The 8,889-nt window shown below is 41.3% G+C and overlaps 1 long non-coding RNA gene across 1 annotated transcript; it reads left to right on the top strand.

The window, feature by feature from the left end:
* The first annotated feature begins 686 nt into the window (after positions 1-686).
* On the top strand, positions 687-6,207 carry LOC132336316 (uncharacterized). Its single transcript, XR_009488849.1, has 2 exons — positions 687-860; positions 3,342-6,207. It is a non-coding gene; the product is annotated as an uncharacterized LOC132336316 (long non-coding RNA).
* Positions 6,208-8,889: the final 2,682 nt, after the last annotated feature.

The raw sequence follows: 8,889 nt of genomic DNA, 5'->3' as shown, positions 1-8,889 counted from the left end.
CAGCACTTCATAATAATTTTCCCTAGGGAAGGCCATCAGCTTGGTCTATCATATCATTCCCACTGAGACATATTCAGCACTACATGTGTTTGCACCATGGCTGATGAGGTCATGATGCTGATGGCTTGCTCTTGCTTTTTTTTTTCCCAACTTGGTATTAATTCCTTAGCAGGTGATACCACTGCGTGAAGCAGTAATTGTAAGAAGTCATAAGAACAAATGTGATTTGGACAACTTGGCGGGAATTCCTGGCCCTTTTCTCTCCTAGAAAACCAGGATGAGTTCAGAAGTGCATTGTGACCTTTGTCCATTCAATGGGACAGAAACTGCATCCTCCTTCCTTGGTAGTGCTGTTCAACCAGTGTCTGTACATGTTAGATCAGTAAAAATTTATGTTCCAAAATATTGCCTCTTCTCATGTCTTTCTTTGAACTACAAAGCAGCTGTGCCAAAAAATGTCGTGGAGCAGAGAAGGACTTGAATATGTGTAAAAAAGGCAACCAAGTAGAGGCAAACAGAAAATCTATGTCAATTTAATATAAGACAAGAGCATGCTTCTATCAGTGATTAACAGAAAGATCAGACCCTTTGCAAAAGTGGATCAAGCAGGGGAAGGTATGCAAATGATTGCTTCATGTTGGGAAGATATTATGAGAAATGTCAAAATCTGTGCTTCCTGATAATACTTCTATGTGTTTTAAGTGATGTCCGTCCCTCTTGCAAAAAGCCTGGTGATTCTGTGGGTGTCTGACATCTCCTTTTTATTTGTCAGCTGAGAGACTGGGCTGTTTGATGTGTGTTTGGCAGCAGATTTAATGAGAGCACCTGATGGAGAAGTAGCTCTGCTTATCTACACTGAGGTCAGTGCTGGGGATAATTGGATGGGTTCTATACTGCCTGATTTCTGTAGTTTACAAGAATATTAATGCTAGTGAAAAATGGTAGCAGTTGACATGTAATGAAGAGCAGCTATAGAATTTAGCTGTACCAATTTGGAAACAGTTATCTGTGGCAGAAGGGGAAGGTTCTAACTGCCAGCTTTGCTGAATTTTAACTTGAGCCATTGGCTTTGAAAGAACCCACTACTGCTTCACTAGGATGCTACATGGAGAACTGGATAAAAATCCTTCCTTTCAGTTGCTGGAGTGCTGAAATGCAGATCTCTGAGTTGAGCCCTCCACTGAACAGTTGAAGAGTTGGCCTCCTGTTTTCTGCATGCTCAGAATCTCTCTTATTGCAGTGGCAATTCTTTATCTCCAGGCTTGTAAAACTTTCTAACAAACTATAATGGGAGTCAATTTCTGAATATTAAGAACTAAAGCACAGCAAATCCTAAACATGAGTCTTTGTTCTGATATTCTTTTAAAAAGCAAATGCTTTTTTTATTTCCCTCATCATTTAGCTGGACAGATTTGAGCTGTAGGATTTGTTCTGTCTTGTGCTAGTCACTTAACTGCAAACACAGTTAATCCTTTTACCTAGCACCATAATGTGATATTTGTTCTTCAGTTCAATTCTAGTCAAGGAGGGGTGGGGGAGGAGGTGAAAAGGAATTTTCTAACTCAGCAAGTTCCACAAAAGATGGAGTTCAGCAAATTATCAGTGCTTTAATAACAGCCCTCTGCATTTCTTTACAACCCGAGGCAAACAACTAACTATATGCAGAGGGGGGAAATGCCAACTTCAAAACCTGCAGGGAATGATGGGAAAGTACTTAGTTCTTCATTTTTGATCCGTGTCTAATTAAACAGACAGCTCTATCTAATATTTTTGGTCAATTAAGGTCTTGTAGCAACGTGCACATTGTCTACATGATGTTTTCCATTTTGAGGCAGTTGTGTGGCCACAGATTTTTCTTAGAAATCATGGTTTTGGTAGATTAGAAGTATGTGTCTTAAGCAGGAATTCTCAGGATGCCTTTAGATTGAAGCATGTTTCTTGCTGTGGGCTGCTGTTTCAGCTATGGTAAAATAACAGCAACCTGCACAGTAGAGAAAATTAAATTAATTCTGGCTGAAATCTTGCCTCATAGAAACTTTTCTATTAAGTATTTCAATTAAGAAGATTGAAGACCACTATGGCTGCAAATAGAATGGGAGGCAAGTTTTAGGTTTTCCACGGATGAGGTGACAATCTGTTTCTACTGGTAATAGTTGAAAGGAAGACTAGCACCTGATTCCTTGCCAAAGTGATAGAAGCTTCCAGTAAAACCCAGCTCTCATTTATCCCCTATGTATTCCATCTCTCTGCATGCACCTACAGAATAAGGGACACTAATAGGAATCCAGGTAAATCGGAATCCTATATCCATTGCCTGCATTTTGTTCCTGTCCTGCCCAAAATCTGTTCAGATTTTAAACTTCTCAGAGCAAAAAGACAACATTTGTAGTTCCTTCAGCTTATGACCAGTTCCTTCAGCTTATGACCTGGAGCCTTTAATGTACCTACTGATGTGAATAGTACCTGTCTTACACAGATATGAAATATCACCATTTGAAGAAGTGAGACAGAGTTGCTTATAAGTCACAAGTGTGACATGTTTGTTTAAACACTGAAGAAAAAGTAGCATTATTGACATTATCCTATGCATAAAATGCATCCCTCAGGTATGTCAGATGACACTCGATGGTGTACCCCCATCTTCAAACAGAATAATGTAGATTAGCTGCAAACTACAGTTACAGACCTGCTTGGTAATAAAAGCTGCAGTCTGAGGAAATAAACATGTTCATACTTGGATGAACAGGGTCCTAATTTATTTAAATCACTGAAGCTTTAAAAATACACATTCAAATAAAAAGTTCCAAGCCTCTGTAGTAGCAAATGCATACTAAAGTATGAATAAGGAAATATGAAATACCTTTTCTGATGTCTTTTTGTCTACTTAAGTACAAGCTCACCTCTAATAACGTCTTAGCTGGTGTAGCAGCCAGGAGCTGCCAGCAGAGGTTACCACAGCCTTTGGAGAAAGGCTGGTCCCTCTCCATGGAACTGGGCACATGGCCCCTGGAGCTGGATTCCCTTCAGTGAAAGGCAGGCAAACCTATGACTACAGGACACGAGTCATTGCATTGCTCCAGGAAAAAACATGGAGTGTGTGTCTGGAATTCCTAAATGGCTATCTAAAATAACCTACAAAATAAACTTCTCTGTGAGGACTGCCTGGGTTTTAAAGGATCTCTTGGGTAATCCTGTGTGCTAATGTGAGAAAAGAGACATGACAGAGGGGTAGCCTCATTGATAACTGAATAATAATAATAATAATAATAATAATAATAATAATAATCTCGGCCCAAGTGAGGCCATATCTGGAGTATTGTGTTCTATTCTGGTCTCCACAGCTCAAGAAAGACAAGGAGCTACTGGAGAGGGTCCAGAGGAGGCCACAAAGAAGAAGAGGGGTCTGAAGCCACTTGCTTAGGAGGAGACACTGAGGGAGCTGGGCCTGTTTAGTCTACAGAAGATTGAGGAGATCTCATTAATGCATATAAATGTCTCCAAGGGATGTCAGAGGATGGTGCCAGACTCTTTTCAGTGGTGCACGGTAACAGGAAAAGAAGCAATGGCCGTAAAATGAAACACAAGAGGTTCCATCTCAATATGAGGAAGAAGTTTTTTCCATGGAAGGTGGCAAAGCACTGGAACAGTGCCCAGGGAGGGCCTGGAGTCTGCATCTCTGGAGACATTCCAAACCCACCTGGACACCTTCTTGTGTCGCCTGCTCCATGTAACCCTGCCTGGGCAAGGGGGTTGGACTGGGTGATCTCCTCCCAAGCTGTTACTCAGTGATTCTGTGAACAGCAATATTAGTACTAATAATTATTATAATTCCCCTGACCCTCACAGTAGGGGTAGGAATTGGATAGATTTGCCCAGCAGCTGCTGTCTGGGCTGTGATGGTAGCTCTCCTCACACCTGATGGGGCACTACAGTGCACTCTGAGGGTACTAGGGGACCATCCTGCCTTTTATCCCCTCACACACCCCTGATCCCATTTCCTGCCTTTTTCCTCTCATGCAACCCCAGCTCCTGTTTCCCATCATTTTTCCCATCACGCATCCCCAGTCAAACTAGTTTCCTGCCTTTTCCCCCTTGCACACCCCTGGCCTCCGTTTCCCACCTTTATCCCCCCCAATGCATCCTTGGGTCCGTTTCCCGCCTTTTTCCCCTCACACACCCCTGGGTCCATTTCCCTTTTTCCCCTCACACTCCCCTGGGTCTGTTTCCCGCCTTTTTCCCCTCACGCATCCCCGGTCCGTTTCCCTTTTTCCCCTCATGCACCCACAGCCCCCATGACCCCCTGGCATGGGGCTGCTGTGACAAACTCATCGTGGGATGAAGCTGTCAGACAGGATGGAGTGTGTCACCCTCAGAGATGTGTCCTGTGGCTCACAGAATTCCATGACCATGCCCGGACTGTGGCCAGGGACTGAAGCGGCCCGTGATCCACCAGGGATGCTGAGGTGAGGCTGAGGGAGATGGCGGCCATGCCACACTCAAGTGCTGCCTTGTCCCTGTCCCAGCTGTAGCTTTGCTTACACTTCTCCTCATTGCCCACAGCACAACAAGCTTCATGCAAGTTTATGTTTGGTTTAAAGACCAGATTTTGACATGTATTTAAGTGTTAACCTCCGTGTGGGGCTCAGAACTGGCCCTGCCCTGTGGGGCTGGCCTAGCCCCTCAGCCTGACTTTACTTTTTCCAGCCCCTCATTGATGTAAATTTGCTTTTAAACCTCCTGCCACCCCTAAACCTGCTTTCATTTTTATCCACTCAGCTCATTGAATGCTTTTGTTTCTCTTTTTCTTTTCTCCTTTCCTCAAGCCCCTCTGTCTGTTCTCCCTTCCCCTGCTTTGCCTTAGCTCTCTCTCAGCTGTAGTTACTGAAGTCTGAAACAGGATAGTGGGAATTCTCCCTCCTAGACAAAAAGTTGTTTTTTAAAGAAAAGCGCTCCTTGTTTTTGATAAAAGAGGGCATATCTCTTTTTTCCCCCTCCTCAATTTCTCTTCACCTCCACATGGACCTGGTGCTACCTGTGGCACCTTTCCATTGTCTCAGTCTCCCTTTACTTTGTATATTTCTGCATAATTTCATACAGCCATGGTTGCAATCTGTGTTAAAGGCACACCCATCTAAAATTTCAGGAGAGAAAACTTGTTTCTTCACACCTGTACCATCCACTGGGCTGTGAAACAGAGTATGAATTTTCCCATTTATGTTACATTTGTCCCTAAAAACTCAGATCTTGGACCTGGATCCCACTAAGCAAAAGCATCTCAAATATATGGACTTTGCTTTGATAAACATGCATTTACTTTTTCAACCATAGGAGTTGTAAACTTGCTTGAAAGTTGCTGAAAACCCCTATGTTGCTAAAGAAAGCATTTGTCCTCATTCCAATATCCCAGCCTGCTGCCAGCAGCAGATGAGGTTTGCTTGCAGGAGATAAATTATTTATGGAAAGGTGTACATGCTATCTGATCTGAATCATTACTGTGATAAGTTTATATTTAGAACCTTTTATAATATCAAAATAGCACCAGCATCAGTTAAGCTTTTTTTTCCTTTAGTAGGTACTTAAAATTTTTGTTGTTATCTCTAAATGAGCCCAGGTTAGTTGTGCTCATGAACCTTCATCTCGATGCATGGAAACCCAGCCCTATGCTGAAAAGTAATTATTTTATATAAATATATATAAACAACGTTCTCCTGCTTTGCTTAATGATGCCTGGGAAGACGAGTTCTCGGTGCTCAACAGGCTTTTATCCTGTCCTGCTTTTTTTTAAATTCAGGCTGGGTTCTCCCTGTATCTTGTATATTCCTGTTTTTAAAACCTTGGCAGTTGGAAGTGAAATGATTTACAGGTGATACATGAACTCAAACAGAAATGCCAAATGTTCAGAGTTCTAACATTAGGTGTTCAGCAATTGTGTGCCAGGTCCACTTCTAAAATAATGCTAAATTTAAAAATAACTGAGAATGTGCTTGTTTATCATGTGACGATGGACCAATGAAGTCTCAAAGTTCTGAGTTCCTCTTTACAATTGCAGAGGTTGAATTCTTCTTACTTGTGTAAAAACTGCATAACTATCTTACTCCAGCAGCTCAAAAAAAAAGCCCCACAAATGTTCTCAGACCCATGAAAACATTGTGGGAGTTGACGACTGACAGCGACTGCAAGACGAGTGAAATAAAAATCAAACTTCAACGTGTGGTGTCTTACTTGTTTCTGATTATGAAATAGAAATACATTCATGTTTGAGGGTATTTTTGATACACAAGTAACCATCAGCTACAGGGGATCTATTAAGAAGCTGTAATATTTTAAAGTCAGTATATCAGATCCCAAGTCCTGCAATTTAAAAATGGTGCAGCTGGCGGTGGGTGGAATTCCTTTGGAATTTATTAAGTGCTGTAAGCTGGGTAAAGACTGAGAACTTTGGACCTCTCAGGATTCTCCTTGGCTTCCTGCCAGCTGGCTTGCAGGTAAGTTCCATGTCAAGAGCTGATATATTCTGTCCTCAAACCCAGAGTTTGCTGCTGAAATGCTGCAAGGGACTGGGCTATTAAAACAAATTAAGCTATCTATTTGTGAACATTTTGTGATATTACACTGTATGCACTTGTCACAGTGCTGCCACATCAAGGTTAGAGTGAGAAGGTGACTAGCTGGCAGTCACTTAATCAAAGGGAGCTGTTGATGTCTCAGGTAACCCAGGCAGGGTGAGGCTTGCATGCTCTATTGCTTTTAACAGCCAGATAATGAATATGCTTTCCAGAATCCGTGTTTCTCATAGGGGAAGCAGCAGCTGCCTGTGATCTGTGTCGCTGTCAAAGGAAAGTGAGATGTAGTTAATTCAGGGCTACACAACAAAGACATATTGATCAGGGTTCTTTTGGCACTGGTTGGATTTCTGCAATAACAATGACTAGGACAATGCAGCAAGCCAGGATGGCAAACCCATACATCTATATCTTACCCCAAAAAACATGAGCTCTTACCACCAAGATCTGCTGCTGGGCATCAGCAGGTTCAGAGCAATTCCACTCCAGAGGGTCAGTAAGACACTGAAATCAAGTGAAAAGGGCACATCTTGTTCATGTCATTATAAATGCACTTCATTTGTAGCTATAAGTAAAATTCATAGATTCAGTACAAACAGCTTGCAGTGGATAAGTTCCACATGATTTAAAGAAAAAACAAACAACCCTGTGTTTATGGTATCTGGATAAAGTCATACAGAGCTGCTTACAGAGGTAATGAATGTTGCAAGAATTATATAGAGTGAATGTATACATTATGTTTCCTCTGTTCCTGCTCTACTAGTAGGACTTGGATGTGGATGATTATGTGCTGTATATTTATTAGAGTATTACTGTGTTATTTTTATTGCAAAGTTAAAAATCCTTGTGTTCTGGTTTTGTAATATAAATATTAATTTCTATTTTTATTTCTGCAGAGTTACCCAACTCATTGCCCGTCTTCCCACTTTTTTTTCCCTGTTACTTTCACCTAATAGCTGCATCTGCTTTTCTTTTGTTCATGTGTTGTGCAGAAGAAAAATGGGCACTAACAGGTTTGCTAATTACTTTAAAAATCTTCCCAGCCTTGTTCAGTTCAGATCATTCTATTAGCTAAAGTAATGGAGTGCAGTGGCACGATGGTGCTCTCACTATTCATTGTCTGAGGTCTTTCTGGTGCAATATATTACTGGGATTGTATTCTGGGGCTGTCACAATAGCTTTTGATTTCCCATACCTGCTGTTTTGTTTTATCTCAACATTCCTTTTTTTACTACTACTTAATTCTCTTTATCCTTCCTAATTGACTTTTAAGGGCACAGGAATTTTTGCCCCCTGCTTCCTCAGGTTTTTTTTTTTTGGAATCAGTAAGGCTGAGGATTGTTGTGCTCAGTACCTTTCAGATGGACCTGTGACCAGTGTCAGGGTGTTCACATCACTGCAACAGCTCCTGGCAGTTTTCAGCTGTACTATTTTACCTAAAGGCATGGTCTTTACCCTCACTGCATCTTTTTGCTCCTGACACCTATTTTTCCTTGCCTATCAACATTGTCAATGTCATATTCCTCAGCAGTATTTACAGCAGCAGACTTTTGTCTCATCACTCTGATTATATTAGCTCCAGTGATTGTACTTTCACCTCATTACTGAAATAAAGTTAACATTAATGAGAGTCATGCAGCTAAACCTCTGCTCACCTCTCCGGAAATTTATTCTAATGATGAAAAGAAGATGCATGTGGATCTATTTGAAAGCAAGCCAGCTTTTTTCCCCCACCCCCACCTAGATACCTACCAAATTCAGTGTTAAATAAAGTCTTTTGTTATTAAGAGCTGATGATGCAAAAGAAGCCAAATATGTTATACAGCATTAACAAGGAAAAATGTGATTGGTTGAACACTGATTTATGTACTGGTCTGCTACGGAGCTCCTTTATGACCCAAATTTCTTTGTTCCTGCTGCTTCAGGAAAGGGTTTTCTCATATCTGACTGTCACTGTGAATTAGCCATAAAGTATTTGGAGGTTCTAAGGGAAAGTTGTGTCCTAGGAAAGTTCAAGATGTTATCAAGGGTAACAGTAATTGCACTTCTAAACAAGATGAAGCATTGAGAGGTAGAAATTGTCTACAGAAACACAGCAGGGCTTTCTGCCTAAAAAAGAAATATAATTTAGATAAGCAAAGTTCATGAGATAAATGTACATGCTACATGTGCCAAGCAAGGGGGTTCAAGAAGTCTTTTACTGATCAGAATCTGGATTTACAATAAGAGCAGTCCTTTTGCCACTGGTTACTGCTGGGGAAGCCATATGAGTAGAGAGAGTTTATTTGTGCTTTCCTTTGTTTACTTGTTAGTTAAGGTTAGAGAA

Source organism: Haemorhous mexicanus, chromosome 19 (assembly GCF_027477595.1).
Source record: "Haemorhous mexicanus isolate bHaeMex1 chromosome 19, bHaeMex1.pri, whole genome shotgun sequence".
Lineage (NCBI taxonomy): Eukaryota > Metazoa > Chordata > Aves > Passeriformes > Fringillidae > Haemorhous > Haemorhous mexicanus.
The sequence above is the reverse complement of the archived record's forward strand: the minus strand, read 5'-3'. Positions and strand labels throughout refer to the sequence as shown.